At 34.3% G+C, this 23,572-nt stretch overlaps 2 long non-coding RNA genes across 2 annotated transcripts in view; one reads left to right on the top strand and one right to left on the bottom strand.

Annotated features, from left to right (window-relative positions):
- Positions 1-812: 812 nt before the first annotated feature.
- Positions 813-5,688, bottom strand: LOC143682814 (uncharacterized). Its single transcript, XR_013175292.1, has 3 exons — positions 5,405-5,688; positions 3,574-3,715; positions 813-1,014 (listed from the first exon to the last, which is right to left on the bottom strand). It is a non-coding gene; the product is annotated as an uncharacterized LOC143682814 (long non-coding RNA).
- Positions 5,689-5,800: 112 nt separating this feature from the next.
- The window catches only part of LOC143682813 (uncharacterized), a 65,244-nt gene continuing 47,472 nt past the window's right edge, over positions 5,801-23,572 (top strand). Inside the window, exons 1-2 of the long non-coding RNA XR_013175291.1 lie at positions 5,801-6,060; positions 9,455-9,570. This is a non-coding gene — a long non-coding RNA (uncharacterized LOC143682813). The remainder of the gene's footprint in view (positions 6,061-9,454; positions 9,571-23,572) is intronic.

The raw sequence follows: 23,572 nt of genomic DNA, 5'->3' as shown, positions 1-23,572 counted from the left end.
TCAGTTAAGGTATGTCACAATTCAATCAATATGGGTGTTAACCTTCTTATTGGTGTTACAGTTTGAAAGGCTTATGCACCCTAGAAAAGCCATGTTTTAATCCTAATCCATTTATGGAGGCAACCAATTCTTTTAATCCCTATTCAGAAATTTAGTTTGGAAACTTGATTAGATTATCTCCATGGAGATGTGACATGACCAATTGTGGGCATTAGCCTTTGATTAGAGGGAGATGTGACTCCACCCATTCTAGCTGGGTCTCGATTAGTTTACTGGAAACCTTTAAAAGAGGAAACATTTTGGAAAAAGCTTTAGAATCATGAGAGCCATGAGAGCCCATGTATCCAGAGACCTTTGGAGATGACAGAAAATGCCCCTGGGAGACGGAGCTTAATTGAACAAGAAGCCTGGAGAGAAAGCTAGTAGGCATCACCATGTTCGCCATGTGCTTTTCCATGTTGAGAGAGAAACCCTGAACTTCTTCGACCTTTCTTGAATGAACGCAACCTCTTGTTGGTGCCTTAATGTGGACATTTTTATAGCCTTGCTATAATTGGAACATTTTCATGGCCTTAGAACCATAAACTTGCAACTTAATAAATTCCTCCTTTTAGAAACCATTCTGTTTCTGCTATATTGCATTCCAGCAGCTAGCAACGGGAACAACTGGAGTTCTTTATATGAGAATGATATTCACAGAGAGAGAGAGAGAGAGAGAGAGAGAGAGAGAGAGAGAGAGAGAAAGAAAGGGAAAGAAAGCCACAGAAAGCAAGAAACTGAAATGAAACCCAGGAGAAAAGTGAAAGAGCAAGAGATGCTTTCATGTGCATTGCCATGAGACAAAGGAGCCAAGGATTGCCAGCAGCCAGCCCCACAGCACTGCAATCTTCAGGAGAAAACAACGCCTTGATGATGCCTTAATTTAGCTATTTTCCCAGCTTCAAAACCATGAGCAAATAAATTCCCATTGTTCCATGGTATTTCCTTGATCAGACTAGGAATCCAAAACACCATCTGTAAGATATAGACAAATAGATAGATGATAGATACAGATACAAACACATATATACCTTTTTTACTTAATGTGATTTTTTTCATATATATAAATATACAGCTATAAAATATTCTTATCATCTAAATGTTATACCATTTTATGGATTAAACACAATGTATTTAACCAATCTGTACATTAGGCATTATTTATTACTACATTAATCATTTGCGTTGTTTTAGTTCTTGAGTATCTTAAATAATGCAGTGATAAACATTCTTGACACATTTTCCTACTAATATTCTTTTCATAAATGTCTTATAATGGACTCTCTGGATCAAAAAATATGCTTTTTCTGTGCCTTAGGAGTTTTTACACTTATTGCAAAACTTCCATCAAATTTCAGTCCAAGTTAAAGAATACAATTGCCTTGTTTACCACAAAGCCATGCCTGATTAAATGTGCATAATTTATAAATGACAGTATGTTGTACTAATTGATATTAATTTGGAACCAATGTGGGGGGGGCTAAACATATTTTTTCACGTTTTTTGATCTTCTATATTTTTCATTTTTGTGAATGCAGGTGTCACCTGCATCCCCTTTAATGTCCCCCCCACACACACACACACAGCAATGAAATCACATTATTTTCTTCACTGAACCACTGAGCAGGATATGTGTCATTTCAGTCACCATCTGGGAAAACTTTGTAAAGTCGGTAATACCAGTGGCTTTCCTTTGCTCCTACAGCTGCCTAATGACAACTGTAAATTCTGTCTCTCCTAAGACGTTGTGGTCTGGGACAGATACAGCACCTTAAGAGAAGTCCTGCTAGGGCTGTGATTTAGTGGGAGATGTGTTCCCCCCATGTTTTCCAAATATTTATTTTAGCCATTTCTTTTAGATAGCAGCCTTCCCCTGTGTTTCTCTACATCTGGACAGTTGCAATATTCTGACTATATTTTTACGCACCCTTGGCTGCATACTATGAGGCAGTGTTTGACATTACTTAGTATAAGGTTGATGTGGCAAATAAAGTAAGATTTTAGATATTTTACTGTCAGATCTCTTTTTTCTTCCCTGCTTATTTTCCTGCAATCCTCCATTTGTATCTTAAATGGAGATTTGTTCCTTAGAGACTTGGAAAAATGGCATAAAAATGGTATCATAGACACTTTGGTGAGTCTCTCAGTGCTGGTTTCTCAGAAATAAAATAAAAATAACAGATTTCCTCAGAGACACTGACAGTTCGGTTCACAGGCTGTTTTGGGTTTGTATCTATTCCATATTGAATTCGTCAAGGTGTTCTGTATGATCAGTTTAAATGTTCCAGACTGCTGGCACTGTATGCCTTATGAGTCTTTTTTTCCCAACTATTTTTCATAGAATCTGAATCAGATGAATCATATAACAAAGTAAACCAAGTGCAAGATGGAAAAAAAAATAAATAAAAGGAAAAAAGAGAGTGCAAGATGATTCTTTTGCTTTTGTAAAAAGCCAACTTTCTTTACCAAACTATCCAATTATCTTTTTAAGAATATCAATTCCCTCATGATCATTGTTGTCATTCAACATTTAATGCAGCTGAGCGCAAATTCTGGCTATGATCTTGGAGCAATAAAACCTACCTTGCAAAAAGGAGACAGTTTTGGGACAGCACCTAAAGATTTTTCAGGAAAACGATTTTCTCAATCTATCTTTCTCTTATTCTTTTATTATTTTGTTGTTGACTCCATCTCATTGTACTCCTGGAAACATATTAGTTTAAGTTCTACTTTCTTATCTTTGAGTCCATATATAAGCTGGTAGATGGAGAATGAGGTGCTTATTTCTGCTCAAGAGAAAGAAAACATTCTCCAAACACTTGTTGAACATTTCTTGCACTCAACAGTGCAACTCAACTGATACAGAGATAGTACCAGTTAGTTAAAGTGAGCAACTATTTTCCTTCAAAGAGGACATTATTTTTGCTTAATTGCATTTCAGGGCTAAACACTGTAAAGGTTAATGCTTCACAAGAATAGAATATTTTCCTCCTAATTCATGGAAAAATGGCTTATAAAACAAGGATCAGGAGGAATTGGTTGACAGCATGAAAATGATAGGTTTTTTTTATTATTGATATGAACCATACTTATCATCCAAACACAAATTCTATGTCCATTTAATCAAATTGGCTCTTTAGCCATATAGATTTGATAAGGAAAAGAAACACATGGTTAGTTGCCTAGTTCAAACGGGGTCTTTATAAGCAAAATAACAACAAAAATATAAAAAAATTATTCAAACAAAATGAGTTTCTCTAGCCATTGGAATGAAGTCATTATCTATCACTTAATATCTGGATTGACACTTAATTGAGACAGGTCCCAGCAAATCATCCTCAGTGAGAGTGGTACTGTTTCATTAGACCAAAATGAATGACCAAGTTAAAACAAATAAAATTAAAATGAAGTAAAAGAAAAATCTATTGTTTGGGTTTTAATTTTCAGTTAAATACATAAATAAATTAAAACTAGAAGCAACCTATGGCTAGAACTTGATTAGTATCAATTCATCACCCCCCTAAATCTGCTTACCTTTTTATAGGCTGCTTTATCTCTGACTCCAAATGAGGTGATGGCAAGACACCAAGTTTAAAATTCTGAAACTGTCAATGGCTGTTTTACTAATTATCCAGATTCCAAGGCAATCATGCAACCGTAATCATTCACCTCACGCCTGGAAACATAAGTCTTATTCTTTTGATGAATATTTATAAGACAGTGTAAAGCAGTCTACTTTCCTTTCCCTTCAGGCAAGACAATTTGGAGTTCATCAATATGTATTACCAAGGACTTTTATAAAAGGCACTTCAAAGAAAATTCATCAGGCATTCCTTTTGTCTTGATTTCTGTTAGACTGATACTTCCTTTTGACAAGTATCAATAAATTATCCTCTGATGGCTAGAAACTTGATGTCTTATTCAGAAACTTCCTCACACAGCAAAATCTGGGCCTTGAATTTCAAAGTGAAATTATGAAATCCTGAATCTAATTTAAGGATACACGGAAGATATGCAAATTAAAATAATATAACAAACATGCATATAGTTACCCTACAGCACAGGATGGAGTTTACCCATAGTTGAGTGTTTTTGTGATGTATTTGATGTGCAACTTTTCTATTTGCCATGTAAACATATTTAGAATTCCTTCACAAGTTAAAAAAAATTCAAGTCTCGATTTCTGGATAAATAGAAGAGACCTACCAAATTAAATCCGGATTAATGTAGAAATGGAAAGTGGAGAATGACAAGCTTTCTCTCTAGTTAATGATGATTAGTTTGTTGTTTGAATATTAGAGGTTAGACTCATATTTCTGAAAAAGGAATCTATACAAATGCCATTATCTAAAACAAGAATAAAAAGAATCACTGCTCCAATTTAATGAACATTTGAAAAAGGATATTAAGGCATTTTATTTGCATCTTCTCTAAAAAGTATAGTCATTTTTATTTCTTATTCTGGTTAAAAGTATTGAAAATATGGAGACTATTGATAACTACTCTTATAAATAAACACATAAAATAGCACTTTTTAAATAAACACACAGCATAGTCCATCTTATTTTATGACTTTACTCACTCTTTGCAAAGCTATTGTATTAATTATAAAAATATTTCCGTATTTTAAGAAAGTTTTTTGTTATGACCTAGTTCAATAGAAAATTAAATACGATATCTAATTTAAGCTAAATTTTTAAAAAACATGAAAGGAGAGAAAGGGTAGCATTTGAGCTTGAATATATGCTTTGTAAACCAATAGTAATAGCACTCAAACAGGCATGCTATACAGGTTCACATGCAGCACCAAAACACATATTTTGCTAGTGAAAATTAATTCACAGTGGATTACTATTCTGGACTAAATAATCCAAAATATAGACCTTAGTTAAATAAAAACAAAGGAAAGAGGGACGAAAAGATAACATGCAGTGTGTTATGACATGGTATGGCATAGAGAATACTGTATCCTCTGAATCCATAAGAGGCAAGTATATTTTATTCAGTGACTTCATAAAATTTTTACATGAGTATCATTTGAAAATAGATTGTTGCTAATATTATTTGGTAAGAACAGTAATGATGGTGATGTAAGTCTGAGCTATAATTTCTATTTTGCATCCCACCCAAATACACCATGGAAAGTGCCATGATATTTTTTATATAATGGTCATTAATTCATATATTCAAATGAAAAGTTGGTATGGATTTAGAACAATGGTTTCTGACAATATGCCTTACATCCCCTGTATACTCATTTCAAAATAAAATCTCCCTTCAGTGCTTAATTAGTTACTATGGTGGTATAACAAATTACTCCAAAACAGCCTAAAACAATGAGCAGTGATTTTTTTGTTTTCCTCACAGTTTCCGTGGGTTGGAAAAACAGGTGCAGCTTGCTGGATGGTTCTGATCCAAGACGTCTCATGAAGTTGAACTTGCGGTATTATCTGGGACTACAGTCATCTGAAGGCTTGACTGAAGCTAGAGGATCTTCTGCTCACACGCATGGATATTCGTAGGCAGCCTCAGTTCTTTAGAGACTATTAGCTGAAGTCTTCAGTGTCCCACTTCATGATCCTTTCCATAGGGTTGTTTTAGTGACTTCATGACATGGTGGCTGCATTTCCCCACAGTGAGTAAACCAAGAGAAGATAGAATAAGGGGAAACCATAAGCTCTTTATGACATCATCTACTCTATAAGACATTGCAGTCATTCATTTATTCATTCATTCATTCTTTCATTCAAAAAAGTATAGAGGATCAAGCATGTGAATAGTCCCGTGTTCCTTGTCAGTGTGTGTATATACTTTTTTCACTCTACAGGAGAAGATAATAAGAACTCATGCAAGTTGTGAGAGAGGGAGTGTTTTGGTAAAAAACTGTTCACAACGTTTGACTGGTATTTTAGTTTTCTTGGCTGCTCATGCAAATATCAAGAAATGAGTCTGGTTAAACGATGGAAATTTATTCGCTTACAATTCGAGGCTGGAAAAAGTTTAAATGAATGTGTCAACAAGGTAAGGCTTTCTTCCTGGCTGTCAGCGATCTGTGTTTTTTTATTCCTTTGGCTTTATTTTTGCAATAATAAAGGGAAACAACCTTAACTCAAAAATCTATGTTTTAGCACTCAGTTGACTCATGGTGACAAATGCACAATCTTATCAATGTTCAGACAAAAAGAAGGAATGTAGAGGAACAAGAAAAAGCAAGAAACAATCAAAATTAGACCTTTCATATGCTTTGTCATCTTATATGATTAAATAAAAATATTTTGGGATAGAATTTTCTAGGGGTCAAATGATACCAAACCAATAGCCAGACTTTTTCTGTCAGCATGGTATTAACCTTATTATAATGTATTTTCCAACATATTAAATGATACATTTTTTATTAGAGAAGTTGTGGGGTTATAGAAAAAAAATCATGCATAAAATACAGGCTTCCCAAATACCATTCTATTATGAACACCGTGTTTTGATGTGGTACATTTGTTACAACTGATGAAAGAACATTTTTAATAGTCTACAGTTTAACTTAGGGTTCATTGCCTATATTGTGCAGTTCTATGTTTTAAAAAAAAAAACTTTTTATTCCAGTAAGCTATTTAAAACCTAAAATTTCCCCTCTTAACTACTTTCAAATACATAAACCAGTGCTGCTGATTATGTTCACAATGATGTGCTACCACTAGCTGATACATTTTGGAACAAATTCAATGATAAGAAAGAAATTTGTATGTAGAATAATACGAAAGAAAGATGCTTTGGAATCTGACACAATTCCTTTTTTGGCACCATCATTAAATGAGTTTGTGACTTTAAAGTTTCTAACTCAAAAGTTCTTTAAATGCAATGATTGAAACTCACTCTAAGATTGAGAAAATTTAATAAAATAATTTTTGTGACTAATTAGAAGGATGCCTGACAGTAAAATCTACTAAATATACATTGCTAACCCTGTCCTATAGATAATATTACTAGGAATGATTTGATATATGGAGTAAGGTGAGTCAGAATGATTTGATATATGGAGTAAGGTGAGTCAAATTGGAGATGGAGCTGTGAAAACACTCCTCTGAAGCTAGGATGTTGGTAGTCCTGGTTATGTGGCAGCAGAACAGTCTTCTGCTGTTGGTTTTGGGACCCACATCATGCATTCTCTGTGATTGGAGTTTTGGAATCCTGTTATCACAAGACCAGTATGTTCAAGTGCGTTGGTGTCTTGAAGCCTTCAAATGTTGCTAAAAAGCCCCATTCAGAATCATCCAACCTTCCTGGAAGCTGATGGAAAACTGCCAAAAACACAGATGACTTTGTTAATGGAGGATTTTTCTGCATTAAATTGAGGATCTGAGTCCTTTGTGGGCCTTGATGAATTCCAGATGATAGATTTTAGAAGACCTTAATCCCAGTAAGGATTTTGGACCACATCTCATGGATATCTCATGGATGTAGGAATCTATTTAAAGAATTGTATGTTGGGAATTCATATGGCCATAAGAGGCATTATGGACTATGACTGATACAATTGGTGAGACACTGAAGACATGTCAAACAACGGTTCTAATATTCTTCAGGAATTAACTTCCTTTCTTCCTTTTCTAGACAATGGAAGATTAGATGTTTTCCCCCTGGAAAAATCCTGCTGTATATTACGTTTATTCTTTAAATAACTTCTTGACAGCTGAATCATCCACAAACATATTAGTCACTGAGTCAGTATTAATCATGATTTAGAAAGCAGTTATATAATATTCTTTCCATACAAATTAAATAAACTTAAATTATCAAATAGATGCTCTTTAACACAGCTAAAGTTATAAAAATTTACAAAATGCATAAAAATAATTACATATTATTAACCAAAAGTCTCAGATTGTTGAACTGTCAGTATCCTGCTTGCTGTGCCAAACTGTCAGAAAGAGCGAGACACTGATGACATGTCAAACCACTCCAATACAGGTGTCAAGGTCACCAGCAAAAGCATGACACACAAGTCTCTAATGGAAAAACATTTGTTCACATAGGGAAGAGAAAAAGCAAGGCAGTTTCAACTAGCACATGTTGGTCTGTGGGTGCACCATGGCCAGTGGTCCTGACCTCCTGCCATAGCTGTTCTGATCAATGGATGTTCCTCTTGAGCCAGAGATGAAGGGTTACTGGCTCCTCCCCATCAGGAAAAGATATGCCTCAGGGCCTGAGGGAGGAAAGGTGCTGTGGTGGTTGGAAGCTATATGTACCCCAGAAAAACATGTTGTTAGACTTAATGCATTTCTAGGGGTATAAATCCATCGTAAGTCGGAACTTTTGATGAGATTACTTCAGTTGAGAAGGATGACCCAAGTCAGTCTGGGTGGGTCTTAATCCTAATAGGGAATCCTTCACAAGCAGAATGAAATTCAGACAGAAAAAGAGTCACCAAAGGCAAAAAATTCTGAAATTTGACAGAACCCAGAAGAGGAAGAGACCAGGCACCTTCATCATGTGCTCTGCCTTGTGAGGCGTCATGGGTCACCGGCAGCCAGCTCCAGGACACAGTCGATGGGAAGAAAGCATTGCCACAATAACACCTTGACTTGGGCTTTCTTTTAGCCTCAAAACCATAAGCTAATACATTACTACTGTTTAAGTTAACCCATTGAATGGTATTTGCTTGAGCAGCTAAGGAAACTAAAATAGATGGTGAGCTGGATATCATAAAATATGCTCCCTTGTCATGAGGGAATAGTTACATATGCTCTAGGTATTAAAGGAAAGAACGTACAGGCAGTAATCTGCTAGGGGATGTGTTTATCTTGCCAGTTCAACAACATCTAGTCCTAAAGCACAACATATATTTTTTATCCCAGGGAAAGCTGGCAGGCTGCACTAGAATCATACCCTACAACAACAACGAAACATTCCCAATTACTTTTTACCGATTGCTGCATGTTAATAAATACTTCTCTTGACACTTTCTGAATGGTTATATTTTTAGAAAGTCAGTATTGTGTAATTAATAAATCATTATATTCCTTGTAGCAAATTTTTCTCTCTTTTTTCATTCCTGGTGAATAATAAATTATTATAATAAGACTTACTACTCTATTAAGGAATTACTTAAACATAATTTTCACTGAATAACTATTAAAGAATCCCTCTCACTGGGCAAATCAAACTTCAAACTTTACCATTTAACATATTTTTCAGAACTTAAAACCATTCCAAAGATATTTAAGTTTCTTCATTTAATACAAATGTTTCATTCATAACTTTATAGCTATATTTTAAAATGTCAAAAAATTTCACTATTAGTATAAATAGCATTCAAAATCACATTTTAAAAAATCCATTAGTGAGAACCGATAATTTTACATTCATTGCTAAGTGATTTACTATTTAGAGAAATTTAACTATTGTTTTGTAATTACAGATGGGAAAGAGAGATCATCCATGACTCTTCACTAAATGTAGTGGCTCTAAACAATTGTGGACATGAGACATGGACGAAATAGCATAAAGTGTTCATGGAGAGGAAAAGGGCATGCAGTGAGTGGCAGAAGCGGCAAAGATCAGTGTTTTCTAGAACTCATGTTCTCATATTTTAAGAGAATCCTTTACTTTTAGCTAATTCCCAAACAACAAGATCTGCTGTTTTTTTATGGTTCCCTCCATTTTTTTATTTTAAAATTCTTCCATTTTCCTGTCTTTTTTTGTTTGTTTGTTTACTTGTTTAACACTTAAACATATTCAAATATCACTCATTAAACAACAAGCTCACAGTGAAACTTTCTATGCATGTCACTCTCAATTTGCCCACTCCATTCCCTGCTGTACCCTGAACCATTCTAAGTTCTTTTCTAAACTGTTTTCTATGTTTGAAGGCTGACCACGTTGAATGCCTGGCACTTGCTGGTTTCCAAATGAGTTCAGATAACACCTTTAAAGGGTGAAAGGAATCTGTGGTACTTCTTGCCTATTTCTTATCATCATCTCTGGCCATAGTTCCATCTTTTCTTGCCTATAGCTCTCACTGGGCTATGTGTCTCCAGAATTCCGGCTCTCATCTTTGGTAACATTGTTTTCTCTCTCTGGCCACTCAGGGCTAAAGGTATTAATGGCTTCTCACTATCGACAGTGTTTTAGTTTGCTAATACTGCTGGAATACAATATCACAGAAATGGACTGGCTTTTATAAAAGGGATTTATTTAGTTACAAATTTAGTTTCTAGCTATCTTTCCATCTGGGTTCCACTGTTACATTGGAAGACACATGGCAATATCTGTTGGTCTTCCCTCCCAACTTCTGGGATCAAAAGGATTTCCCAAAGGTGTGTTCTTTCTGCATCTCCAAACTTTTGGGTCTGAGCTCCTATGAGCTCCTGTCTTCTGACTTCTGCTTTTAAAATTCACTCATTGCAGAAGGCACTGCCCTTAACCAACTGCAGATATAATCAGCCATAGATGCAATTCACATGCTGATGATTTAATTCCACAGCAACAGAACAATTGATTGCCATCACCTGGCCAAGTTTGACACCTGAACCTAACTACTACAGCTAGTCTTGTTATTCCACCATCCTTTTGTTACCTTAACTCTTTCTCTATCTATGTAAAAGGTCTCTTAAGTTTCTTCATTTAACAATTTGGAAAGAATCAAGCTGAAACCATAATTAATATAAACTCCTCATCACCCACCACCCCCCAGTCACCTCCGTCTTCAACCTTGTACCTTCTTCTAGTTAATTTCTTTCTCACTTGATCATTGTTTACTTCATTTGATTTCCTTCTCTTTGCAATTGGGCTCTGACCTCTATTACACTCTAGCAGAATGTCAACAATTACTTCTTTAATCTTTTAAGTTTTATTTCATTATAATTGAGGTACAATAAACTGCACATATTAAAATTATACAATTTGATAAGTTTTGACGTGTGTATATAAATGTCAAGCCATCCCAATTGAAATAATTCCAGAAGTTCTCTCCTGCCCCTTGGTAATTCACACTTCCCTCTTGCTGTGAACTACCTATCCCCAGGCAACCACTGATCTGTTTTCTGGCACTACAAATTAGTTTTATTTCTAGAATTCTGTATAAATGGGATATTACAGCATAAATTAGTTTTGCATATCTTTTTAAATTCAGCATGATTAAAGCATTGTGTATATTGATAGTTTATACATTTATATTGTCAATATAACATTTATATTTTAAGGAATTACCACAGTTTATATGCATTCACCTGTTTAAGAATATTTGGTTTGTTTCCAGTTTTTGATTATTACAAATATTGCTGCTCTATCATTTGCATATAAGTCTTTATATGGAAATATATTGTCTTAGTTTTCTGGCTGCTAAAACAAATATAATACAAATAGATTGGCTTAAAAATAGGAGTTTATTGGCTCATGGTTTCAGAGACTTGCTTCCATTCAGGTGATTATCTTCTGGCTGACTGGCAATCCCTGGGGTTGCTTGGCTTTCCTATCACCAGGCAAAGTGGCAACTTCTCCATTCTCTTCCAGGTTCTGTTGATTTCCAGCTTCTGGCCACTCCCCATGTCTTCTCCTTCCATATCCAACTTCCTTTGCTTCTAAGGACTTCAGCCATATTGAATTAAGGCACATCCTCCTTTAGATTGGGCATACCTTAACTAATAACATCTTCAAAGGTCCTATTTACAAATGGTTTCACAATTACAAGACCAGTGATGGAGATCTGAACATGTCTTTGGTGGGGGACATGACTCAATCCCCAATACACGCTTTCATTTCTTTTGGTTAAATATTTAGGAGTATAGTCTTTGAGTCATATGGGAAGTGTATATGCAACATTTCATGGAACTGCCAAACTGTTTTTCAAAATCACTGTGCCATTTACACATCAAAATAGTAGCTGAGTTCTGTTTTATCTGCATCCTTGCCAACATTTAATACAGTCAGTATTTCTGATTTAGCCATTCTAATCTGAGTACAGTAATTTTTTCATTTTGGTTGGAATTGGTCACTTCCATAATGCCTAATAATATTGAGCACTTTTCATATATATTTGCCAACTGTTCTAGTTTGCTGGCTGCCAGAATGCAATATATCAGAAACAGAATGGCTTCTAAAAAGAGGAACTTAATAAGTTACAGTTTACAGTTCTAAGGCCATGAAAATGTCCCAATTAAAGCAAGTCTATAGAAATGTCCAATCTAAGGCATCCAGGGAAAGATGCCTAGGTTCAAGAAGGCCGATGATGTTTAGCATTTCACTCTCAGCTAGAAAGGCACATGGCAAAGTCTGCTAACTTTCTCTTCCAGCTTCTTGCATCATGAAGCTCCCTGGGAGGCATTTTCCTTCTTCTTCTCCAAAAGTCACTGACTGGTAGACTCTCTGCTTCATACTTCTGCAGTGTTCTCTGCTCTCTCAGAATCTCATGCTTTCTCTCTTGTTGTTCTCTAGCTTTTTACAAAGGGCTTCTTCTTTTAAAGATCACAAAGGGAATTTTACCATACTTTCTTCTACAAGTTTTATAGTTTTTGGTTTTTAATTTAGGGCTAGAATGCATTTTAGATATATTAGATTATTCTTTTTGCATAAGTTTGGAGGTAGGAAATGACATTTATTTTCTTGCATGTGGATATCCAATGGTTTTAGCAGCATTTGTTGAAAAGACTACCCTGTTTTCTGCAGATTGCCTTTGCACCTTTATTAAAATCAGTTATCCATATATATGTGGGTCTATTACTGGGTTCTCTATGAGCCTCTATGCTCTTCCACCAATTTCTTTATCTATTTTATGCCAAAATCTTTCTTAGTAATTGGAACTTTGCAATAAATCTTGAGATCAAGTAGTATTAATCCTCTAACTGAATATTGATTTTTCAAAATTGTTTTGACTATCTAGGTTCTTTTAATTTATTTGTGAACTTTAAAATATGTGTCAATATCCCTAAAAAATCCTACAAGCCTTTTAATTTGTATTGTGTTGAATCTATATACCAATTTAAGATAATTCGCATTTACCAGTATTGATTCTTCCCATCTATAAACCTGGAGTATCTCTCTGTTTCCTTAAGTTTTATTTAATATGTTGCAACAATGTTTTGTCATTTTTAGGTACAAGTTTTAAATATTTTGTCAAATTTATCCATAACAGTTTCAAATATTTATGATATTAAAAATTATATTTTTATTTCAACTTGTTACTGTTTGCTATTCATGTATAGAAATGTAATTAATTGCTTTATACTAATCTTGTATCCTTGTAAATTTTAGTTCCTTTGCTCTAGATTCCATCAAATTTTTTAATAGAGATTGTTATGTTTCCTAAAAATAAAAACATTTTATTTTTTATTTTTAGGAAACTATTCAGGTTATCTATTTTTTACTGAGAAAAATTTGGTAGTATTGTCTTTCAAGGAATTTGTATATTTCATCTAAATTGTTTGAATTGTTGGTTTAAAGTTGTTCATAGTGATTCTTTATTATCCTTTTCATATCAGGAGATTTTGTTGTGATGTCATCTTTTTTTGTTTCTATTTATAACCTATTTCTTCTTCCTTTTTTCTAGATATTACTCAATTTTATTAACTAAAGATACAACTTTTGGTTTCATTGATTTTTCTCTGTTGTTTTTTTCTGATTCATACTCATTGATTTTTACTCTAATCTTTATTTTTTATGCTTGTCTGTATTGGATTTAATTTGCTCTTTCTTTCCTCTAGTTTAAGGTGGTAATGGATGCCATTTATTTTAAACATTTTTATTTTTTGCCTCAATGTCCAGGCTAGAACCTTTAGTACAATGGTAAATAGAAATGATGAAATTGCATATTGTTGTCTTTTCCCCAACTTTAGTGAGAAACCATGCACTCTCTTAACATTAAATATGATGCTAATTGTAGAATTTTCATAGATGTTCTATCTGGTTGAGAAGGTTCCCTACAATTGTTAATTTGTTGAGTTTTTTTAATCACAAATGGATGTTGTGTTTTAAAAATGCTTCTTGTTGGGTATTTTGAAAGAATCATATATTATGGATTTTATGTTTTATTTTGATAATATGGTAAATTCTACTTTGCATTCTTGTGCTAACTCCCACTTTTTCAAGTTATATTATCCTTTTTAAGTATTTCTGGATTTGATTTGCCAATATCTTGTCTAGAATTGTTGGATCTATGTTTAAGAGGGATATTTGAATGTAGTTTTCTTACCTTGTAATGTCTTTTATCTGGTTTTGGAATCAAAATAATGATGGCCTTGTAGATGAGTTTAGAGTTACTGCCTCCTCTTAAATTCTGAAAGGTTTGTATTGGTATTGGTATTGTTTTCTACTGCTATTGCTTTTGTCTTAAATATTTGGTAGAATGCAACAATGTAACTATGTAGGCCTGGAATTTCCTTATGAAAACGGATTTAACCATAGATTCAGGGCCATTCAGTTTATTTATTTCTTATTGAGAAAAATTTGGTAGTATTGTCATTCAAGGAACTTGTATATTTCATCTAAATTGTTTGAATTATTGATATAAAGCTGTTCATAGTGATCCTTTATTATCCTTTTCATATCAGGAGATTTTGTTGTGATGTCATCTTTTTTGTTTCTATTTATAACCTATTTCTGATTCCTTTTTCTTGATATTACTCAATTTTATTGACTAAAGATGCAACTTCTGGTTTCATTGATTTTTCTCTGTTGTTTTTTTCTGATTCACACCTCATTGATTTTTACTCTAATCTTTATTTTTTATGCTTGTCTGTATTGGATTTAATTTTCTCTTTCTTTCCCCTAGTTTAAGGTGGTAATGGATGCCATTTATTTTAGACTTTCATTTTTCTAGTACAGCCATTTTAGTGCTATAAGTTTCTCCTTATGTTCTGATTAGTGATAGCCCACACATTTTGATATGCTGTGATTTCATTGAAGCTCACTCCAAAATCTTTTAGATTTCCCTTTTAATTTTTCTGCGATCCACAAGTAATTTACAAATATGTTTTTTGGTTTTAAAGTATGTGTGATTTTCTAGAAATCTTTCTGCTATTGATTCTAATTTAATTCCATCATGGTAAGGAAACAGACTCTATAACTTAAATCTTTTCAACTTTATTAAAATTTGTTTTACGTCCCACAATATTATCAGTCTTGGTAAATATACCATGTGTGCTTTAACAGAATATGTACTCAGTTGTTTTTGATAGAATATTCTAAAAATAACAGTTAGGTCCATTTCTTTGAGAGTATTGTTCATGTCCTCTATAGCCTACTTGCTTTTTTGTCTGCTTGTGCTATCAGTTATTGATAAGAGTGTTGAAATATCCAACTTTAATTGTGGAATTGCCTGTTTCTCCTTGCAGAAATATTTTCTCTCCTTATGTTTTGAGACTGTCTCATTTGGTGTGTGAGCATTTTAAGATTGTTACATCCCCTTGATGAACTGACCCCTTTACAATTATGAAATGACATTCTATGTCCCTTGTTAGATTATCTTCTCTAAAATATACTTTGTTGGGCATCCATATAGCTACTCTGGCTTTCTTTGGTTTAATATAAGGGAGCAAAGGTGTTTATTCCTTTTACTTTTCACATATTTATGTCTTTACATTTAAAGTAACTTTCCCATAGGCAACAATAGTTGGGTCTTGCGTTTCAATTAAGCTGACAATCTCTGCCTTTTGATTGGGTTGCTTAGACCATTTAACTTTTAATATGATTTTTTGATATGGTTATGTTTAAGTCAGTAATCTATTTAAAAATTTTTTTCATCTGTTCCTTTTTCCTCTTTTTTCTGTGTTTAAGTGGCTTGAAGTTTTGGGTGATTTTATCTCTATTGTTGATTTATTAACTATATCCCTATGTTTTGTTATTAGAGTGGATCTTTAAGGATTTATATAGTTTCCTTAAGTTAGATAATACACCTATATAATTTATCACAGTCTATCTTCAGGGGATATTATACCACATTACATGTAGAATTTCACAATTATATGTTTGAATTTCTCTCCTCCTGGCTTTTTTATTGTTATTATATGTTTTATTTTACAAATTTTACTACCTTCAAAATAATTTATTAATTTTGATTAATGAGCCAATATACTTAAAGACATTTAAATAATAAGAAAAAGATCATATTATATTTATTATGTTGTTGCTATTTCTGGTGCTTTCCTTTCCTTTGTGTTCTTCCACAATTCTACATGGTATTATTTCTCTTCTGTTAGAGGACATCCTTTAGTATTTCTCGTAGTATATGTCTCCGGTGCTGAATTCTTTTAATTTCTTAATGTCTGAAACAGGATATATTTTACCTTCATTTTGAGGTATTTATACACTGTATACAGACATCTAGGTGGTTGCTGTTGTTGTTCTTCCAGTACTTTAAAGATATTTTTCTGCTGTTTTCTAGTTCCCGTCAGTTTTAAAGACAAATTTGCTGTTTCTTCTATTTTTGCTCCTTCCTGGTTTTCATAAAATTGAGAATGTTTAACTTTTATTTGTTCGAAAGTTTTTTTGTTTACCCATACCTTCTACAGAGACTCCTATTACATTATATTAGTAGTCTACTGATGCTGTGTTCATTTTTTATCCTTTATTTTTTCCCTCTGTATTTTATTTTGGATGGTTTCTGTGCTATATCTTCAAGTTCATTTATCTTTTCTTCTACAGTGTTTAAACATCTGTCAATCCCATTCAGTTTGTGGGTCATCTCCAATAATGTGTTTTTCATATTTTTAAGTTCAATTTGGATCTTAAATTTTGTGTCATATATATCTCTACTAGGCATTTTTAATGGGAATACTATTTTAATGAATGTTTAATCTCCTGTCTGCTATTCTAACATCTGATTCAGTTCAAGCTTAGTTTTAATTGATCGGTTTTTCTTTCCACTATGGCTTATATTTTCAAGCTCCTTTATATACCTGATTCTCATTTGTTGGGTGCTAGATATGTTTCACCCTATAAATATACTTGCGTTTTCTTGTGGGAAACAGTTTGGTTGTTTGAAAAGAGTTTTATCCCATCAGGTCTTCTGGTTTTAGATTTGTTAGGCCCAACACAAGCATTGTTTATTCTAGAGCTAATTTATCCTCACTGCTAAGGTAATTGTACTTTAATCAATGTCCCATGTTTATAGAATATACCAATATAGCTTGTGGGAATAGACACTCTTTGCAATCTTCTGTGATCATTTGGCACTGTGATTATTTGGGGGTTGTGCTTACACTGGCCTTAGGTAGGTTCCTCATGTGCTTGTCAATACTCTGGTGAATTCCTGAGATGGTGGGGAGTGGGGATGTCTGTAAATTTCCAGAATTATCTTCTATGTGCAACAGTTTCTTCTCTTGTGTTCCCTACTGGAAACTGTAGCTGCATTAGTCTTCTAGGACTCTCACTTCATTTCTTCAACTCAAGAAGTTCGATAGGATCATGTGGTTCCTCTTCTCCTATGCCACAACTTGCAAACCCTCTCAAGTAAATAAGCTGGGACAACTGTTGGACCCATCTTGTTTGTTTCCTGTTTTTCAGTGATCACTGTCCTTTATTGCCTGATGCCCAGTGTTTTCAAAACCATGTCTGCATATAGTTTGTCCATTTTTGTTTGTTTCAGTTCAGAAGGCAAACCCAGTTTGTTACTCTATCTTGGACAGAGGTAGAAGTTATCCTATATTAAGCTTTATTAAAAAAAAATGTTCAATTTCCAATTCTTAACCTGATTTCACTTAAGAAAGTAACACAACTAATGATTCCTTCTTGAAAATTTTCCTTTGTCTGTTAGGGTCACTAGACTGTAGTCTTACTCTTTGCTCTTTCTACCTATTTTAGTTTGCTGAAGCTGACAAAGTGCAATATACTAGAATTGTGCTGACACTTACAATGGGGATTTATTTAAATTATAAGTTTATCATTCCGGGGCCATGCAAATGTCCAAGGCATCAGCAAAATAATACCTGTACTCTGAAGACCAACTACTAGTGAATCTTGGCCTCTTCTATCAGACAGGAAGGCACATGGCATCATTTGGTAGTCCTTCTCTCCTGGGTTTCCTTGCTTTAAAATTCTGCTGAGCTTCTCTCTGTTTCTCTATTTTAGCTCGTGTCTCTCTTAGCTTTGGTGTGTCCTTCTTTCTAAACTTCTTTAGGGCCTTTTTCTGTGTTTCTTTTTTTGTTTATTCTCTTATAAAGGACTCCAGTAAGAGGATTAAGACCCACCTTTAATAAGATGAGTCCCATTTCAATTCAAATAGCCTAATCAAAAGGTCCCAATAGGTCTATACCCATAAGAATGGATTAAATTTTAGAACATGATCTTTTTGGGGGTAAATATAGCTTCAAACCATCATACCAATTCAGTTGTTTTCTTCCTTTAATACTCCACATGGAGTTTTAAGTTTCTTTATCCACCTATCTCTTTATTATAGTCCCTCCACCCCAAGATTCTGCAACTCATGTCACACACCTCCCCTGAACAAGTCCATATGGCCTCTTGGTTAGTAGGTCACCCCGCAGTGACCAATGTAGGTCATTATTTTTTTCCCAAAAGATAATGGGACATACTTATGAATTATCTTTTCCCAAATCCCCCTACTCTTTTATTTATATGCAAATCTATTGGTCCTACATCTAGTGACAGATGACTTTATAAAAAGGAGAGAGAACACATAGAGATATGCAGAAAAAGACAGCCATGTGATAACAGAGCCAGAGATTGGAGTGCTACAACTACAAGGCAAAGAACACCATTGGCAGCTGGCAACTGCCTGAAGCTAGGAGGAGGCTTGTAACAGACCCTCCAAAAGGAACCAACCCTGCTGAATATCCTGATTTTGGATTTCTGGCCTCTAGAACTGTGAACAAATACATTTCTATTGTTTCAAGCTACCACTTTATGATAATTTGTAATTGCAACCTGGGGAACCTAATACAGTTACCTCACAAAATATTGTGTACAAATTGTATGCTATTAATTCCTATGCCCTTATAGGAAGTATGCCTGATAGAAAAAAATTAGATACATATTAGTTACATGATTCACAAGTAAAACATAAGTTGTTTAAGAGAATAACAGGTATTTCTGTTCCTGATAAAGAGAGAAATTTCCCACATGGATCTCTATATTTCTCTTTACCGCTGTGATGGTTTTAAGGGTGGCCACAAATTCTTTAATACTTCTCCCATGAAGGTTGGATCTAATGCATTGATTGTAACTAATAGTATATGGAAGAGGTGATGCTGCGTGATTTTCAAGGCTATTTCAGAAAAGACCATGCAAGATCTGCCTTGTTCACTGGATGCCTTGCCCTTGGAAATCTGAACCACTCTGTAAAAAAAATATGACTACTCTGAGACACTTTGGACTTTGAGGAACACCAAGCCACATGGCAATACTGTACGTAGGTACTCAGGCCACAACTTCCAGCTGAACTCAGTCACTTAGTTTTATAAAACTAGACATCACAGATATGAGAGGAAAAGCCTTCAGATCATTCCAGCTATTAGCTGTTTAGGTTTCACAGCTGGAACCTCAGATATTATGGAGAAGAGAGAAGCCAGCACCGCTGTGTCCTATCCAGATTTCTGATTCATAGAATCAATAAACATAATAAAATGATTATAGTTTTGTACCACTAAGATGAAGATGATTTTTTATGTAACATAACTGGTACAACAACTCAATGAATATATCCAATAACAGACACATATATGTAGTTTTTATGGCATTTTATATTAAAAGGTTACAATATAGATTGATAGCACAATGTTAAGCAATTTATATCAGAAGCTGAATTTTCATGGTCTGAGTACTCAACTCTTTGATAGTCTAATTTTTCTAGTGCTTCCAAAACTTTCCTAATCATAAGAATTGCAATGGGTGTATAAAATATACAGATTTTCAGGGTCCTTTTTTGGAAATTCTAATACAGTGTATCTGAGGTATGGATTGAGAATTTACCACAGGCAAGTTTAAAATATTAGTTCAATACGAGGTTAGATTTTATCACTAAAAGGAGAAATTTTAAGTCAAGTTTCAATATACCACTTAGTGTTCATGAAGACCTTGATTTATATTTAAAATTTTATATGTGCTTATGTATATTTTCTTGCTAAATTGTATAAAATAGCTAGGAAACACAAGTCTGAATGAATTCTCAGTTGACCCTTCACAAATGTTTTTGCATTATATAAATTTTTGAAAAACACTAATGAACAGCTCAACGTTAAAATCTCTGAAAAGTTGCTTGAATTCTCATATTGTTTCTTTCTGGTAGGCTGGTAAAGTGCAAAGGCATGTTCTTTCATACTTAACTGATTAGTGTGCACAACTTGACTAACACTATTTTAATAAGTATGAAATGTCAAACAATGACACCCAAATTCTCGGAAAATTACTCTGTCCTCTGATAAAGGTGAGGCCAATTTACCTCATTCAGTGAAATGAAATTTTTCTTTGGAAAAAATAAGTTTTGGCTAACTCTAACTGACAAGGGAAGGGATGATCATAGTTTCCTAAATATACCTCATAGACCATACCACATATTCATTTCAACCTGTAAAAATATTCAAAACAGTTGTAACAAAATGTATTCCTTAGCCATTGTGCCAGTTTTGTAGACTCCTGAAACACTGACTTTTCCTGATTAGAAAAATTTCTTCATCTAGGCACCTGAGATGGAATTTTTCATAGATTCTTGGAAGAGACCATTATCCTTGGAATTTGAAATCCTCTTAATCCATCATTTTCTTATCCACTAATCATTCAAATATTTTAGTTGTGCATTACTGCATAGGAAATTACATCAAGACTTAGTGGCACAAAAAAAGCAATAAATATTTATTATTATATCAATTTTCTGTGTGTCAGGAATCCAGCTATGACATAGTTGGATGCTTCTGGTTTAGTGTCTCTCATGATGTTGTCCAGGCTGTAACTACCTGAGGGCTGAGCTTGGCTTGGAGGATCCAGTTCAAAGATGACTCACCCACATGGTTGGCAAATTAGTACAGACTTTGGTAGGAGTCTTCCGTTTTGCACCATGAGGATCTTCCTGTGGCTGTTTGACTGTCCTTATGAAATGGCAGCCTGATTCCCCCAATGAGTGATCCATGAGAAAAAACAGTCAGCAGCCAGAGTGCCTTCTATGATCTAGTCTAGGAAGTCACACTCCACTATTTCTGCAAAACCCTAGTGATTATATAAATCAGTATTATGCAAGAGAAGGGCACTACACACATTTGTGAAACCATAATCGGAGGAAAGGATCAAAAAGACAAGCTATCTGTTCTTCAGATACCCAACCAGCAATGGTGGAAAAGCCACAGAATAACTTCTAGAGATCATTTCATTCAAAATAGGGAAAATGTTAGGTACATAAGAGTTACTGGTCCATAGGCGCTCTGAAACCCACCTGGGTACAAGTTGACAGTTCTTTGATTAATATTCAAGTCCTGGTAATAATTTGCATTGGCTCTGACCCATGGGCTCTTGTTAGCTCCTCTGATCTTCTTCCTTTCCTCCTTTTTCCATGAAAAAGCACTTGTGTTTGCAGCTGTCTTGTTTTCTCATCCCAGTTCCAGACCATAAAAGATTGAATGACATTCTAAAGTTTCTTTACATTTTGTACTGTCTCTGCCACTTTCTCCAGGCTGGTAGTATTTCTCCCAATATAGTTCTCTTTAAAAAGTCTGTGGCTCTCCTGTCAATCTTATTTGGGTTCATTCCTGTGTTCAAAAAACGCATAAATATTGGAGATAAGCCCTTATTTACAGACTTTTGCAAGAAGTGTAAAGGGACACATGTTCTTAGGTTTAAAATCCCTAGTGCTTGCCTTAAAGCTACTCTAATGGGTTATCTTGGACCTTCTTGATTTCTTAGCAAAGGATTTTATAGTCATAAGTTCAGTTTTTTAGACCAGGTGTTCCTAAGAATGTCTTGGATTTTATTTTTACTGAAAGTCATTTCTTATTTTAATGTTATTTGCTCTTTGGAGAGGATGACAATTTTCAAAACCAGTAAGACTTAGATCCTATTCATTTAATAGTCCTTTCTTTAGTTTTTCCCTCTCATATCACATTTTGATATAAATATCAAAAAAAAATTGCAAAGACAAAAACATGGATACCTGAAATATTCTGCCCGTAAATACCATTAGCTATATCACTCAATTTATATCTACCACATTACTGTGGTGTCAGTGTTGTTAAAATTCTAACACTATATAACTAGGATCTGTTTTCCTCCAGTTTCCAATAACATTTTCTCCAGTTCCCTTGAAGACTTCATGGGCAGTATCTTCAAAAGGCATCAGACTTCTACTAGTACCCTGTTCAAGGCACTGCATGTTTTCTCTGCTATGCCACTCACTCTTCCCAGATTCTGCCCACTGCCTAGTTTCAAAGCTGCTCCTACATCTTTACTTATTTGTTATGACAGCAATCCTCTTTCAGATTTCAAACATTGTATTATCTATTGCTGCATAACAAATTATCTTAAAACTTAGCTTAAAAGAATAAGAAACATTTATTATCTCAAACAGTTTCTGTGGGTCAGTAATCCACAAGTGCCTCATATGGGTAGTTCTTTTTAAGGTCTCTTATGAGTTGTAGTCAAGATGTTGGCCAAGGCCGCAGTCATCTGAAAGTTTGGCTGCAGTTGAAGACCCACCGCTAAACAGGCTTAATCACATGATTTCCAAGTTAGGCCTGACTTTGTTAGGATTAAGAGGCCTCAGTTACTTGCAATGTGGATTTCTCTGTAGGGCTACCTGAGTGTCTTCACAACATGGTAACTTCCTCTAGATCAAATTTTCTAAGAGAAAAACTGGTGGGGAATGCAGTGTCATTATGATGTAACTTCAAAAGTCATACATTCACAATCTCTTGGACTTCAAGCTCTCTTCGTCTTTTATCCATAATTTTTAGGCCTCTTCACTGACAATTTCTTTGAGAGACTTGTGTATGTATAGTTAATTCTACAATGTTCTAGTGATTACACAGATCCATCCTTTTCCACGTGGGAGGGGGTTGCATAAAAGGATTCTAGGGGAATACTAGGAAGGAGCAATCATCAGGTCCATCTTTAAGGCTAATTACCACCCAGCCAAATCATAAATGTGATTGGACACACTTCAAAAGCCATGCCTATGGTTATTCAGAGTTAGTGTGGATAATCCAAACAATATACCCTTGATACTTTCATCTCTTCATCTCTAATCAATTTTCTTCCATTTCGGTACTACATTATGAGGTGAGACTACAGATCTTACCATTATTAGAAGTGTTTGATTCCTGAAAGATTAAATCTCAGATATTCTGTTTTCTATTTCTTATTTAGGTCATTTTGTACGCCATTTTTATTCTACAAAATGCATGTGTCTTCTCAAACAATCCTCATAACCTTTATGTTTTCTCATTCTGCTCATTTTTGCATTCTCCAAATAACAATTTAAAAACCTCTGAAATGATCTCAAATATCTGGAGACAACCTCCTACACCCCAGTCTCAAAAAATGATACTGCTTGCTACTCATTCAAGAAAATTGAAATGCATCAGATTGGATGTTCTTAACCTCA

This window comes from Tamandua tetradactyla, chromosome 5 (assembly GCF_023851605.1).
Source record: "Tamandua tetradactyla isolate mTamTet1 chromosome 5, mTamTet1.pri, whole genome shotgun sequence".
NCBI classification, from domain to species: Eukaryota; Metazoa; Chordata; class Mammalia; order Pilosa; family Myrmecophagidae; genus Tamandua; species Tamandua tetradactyla.
The sequence above is the reverse complement of the archived record's forward strand: the minus strand, read 5'-3'. Positions and strand labels throughout refer to the sequence as shown.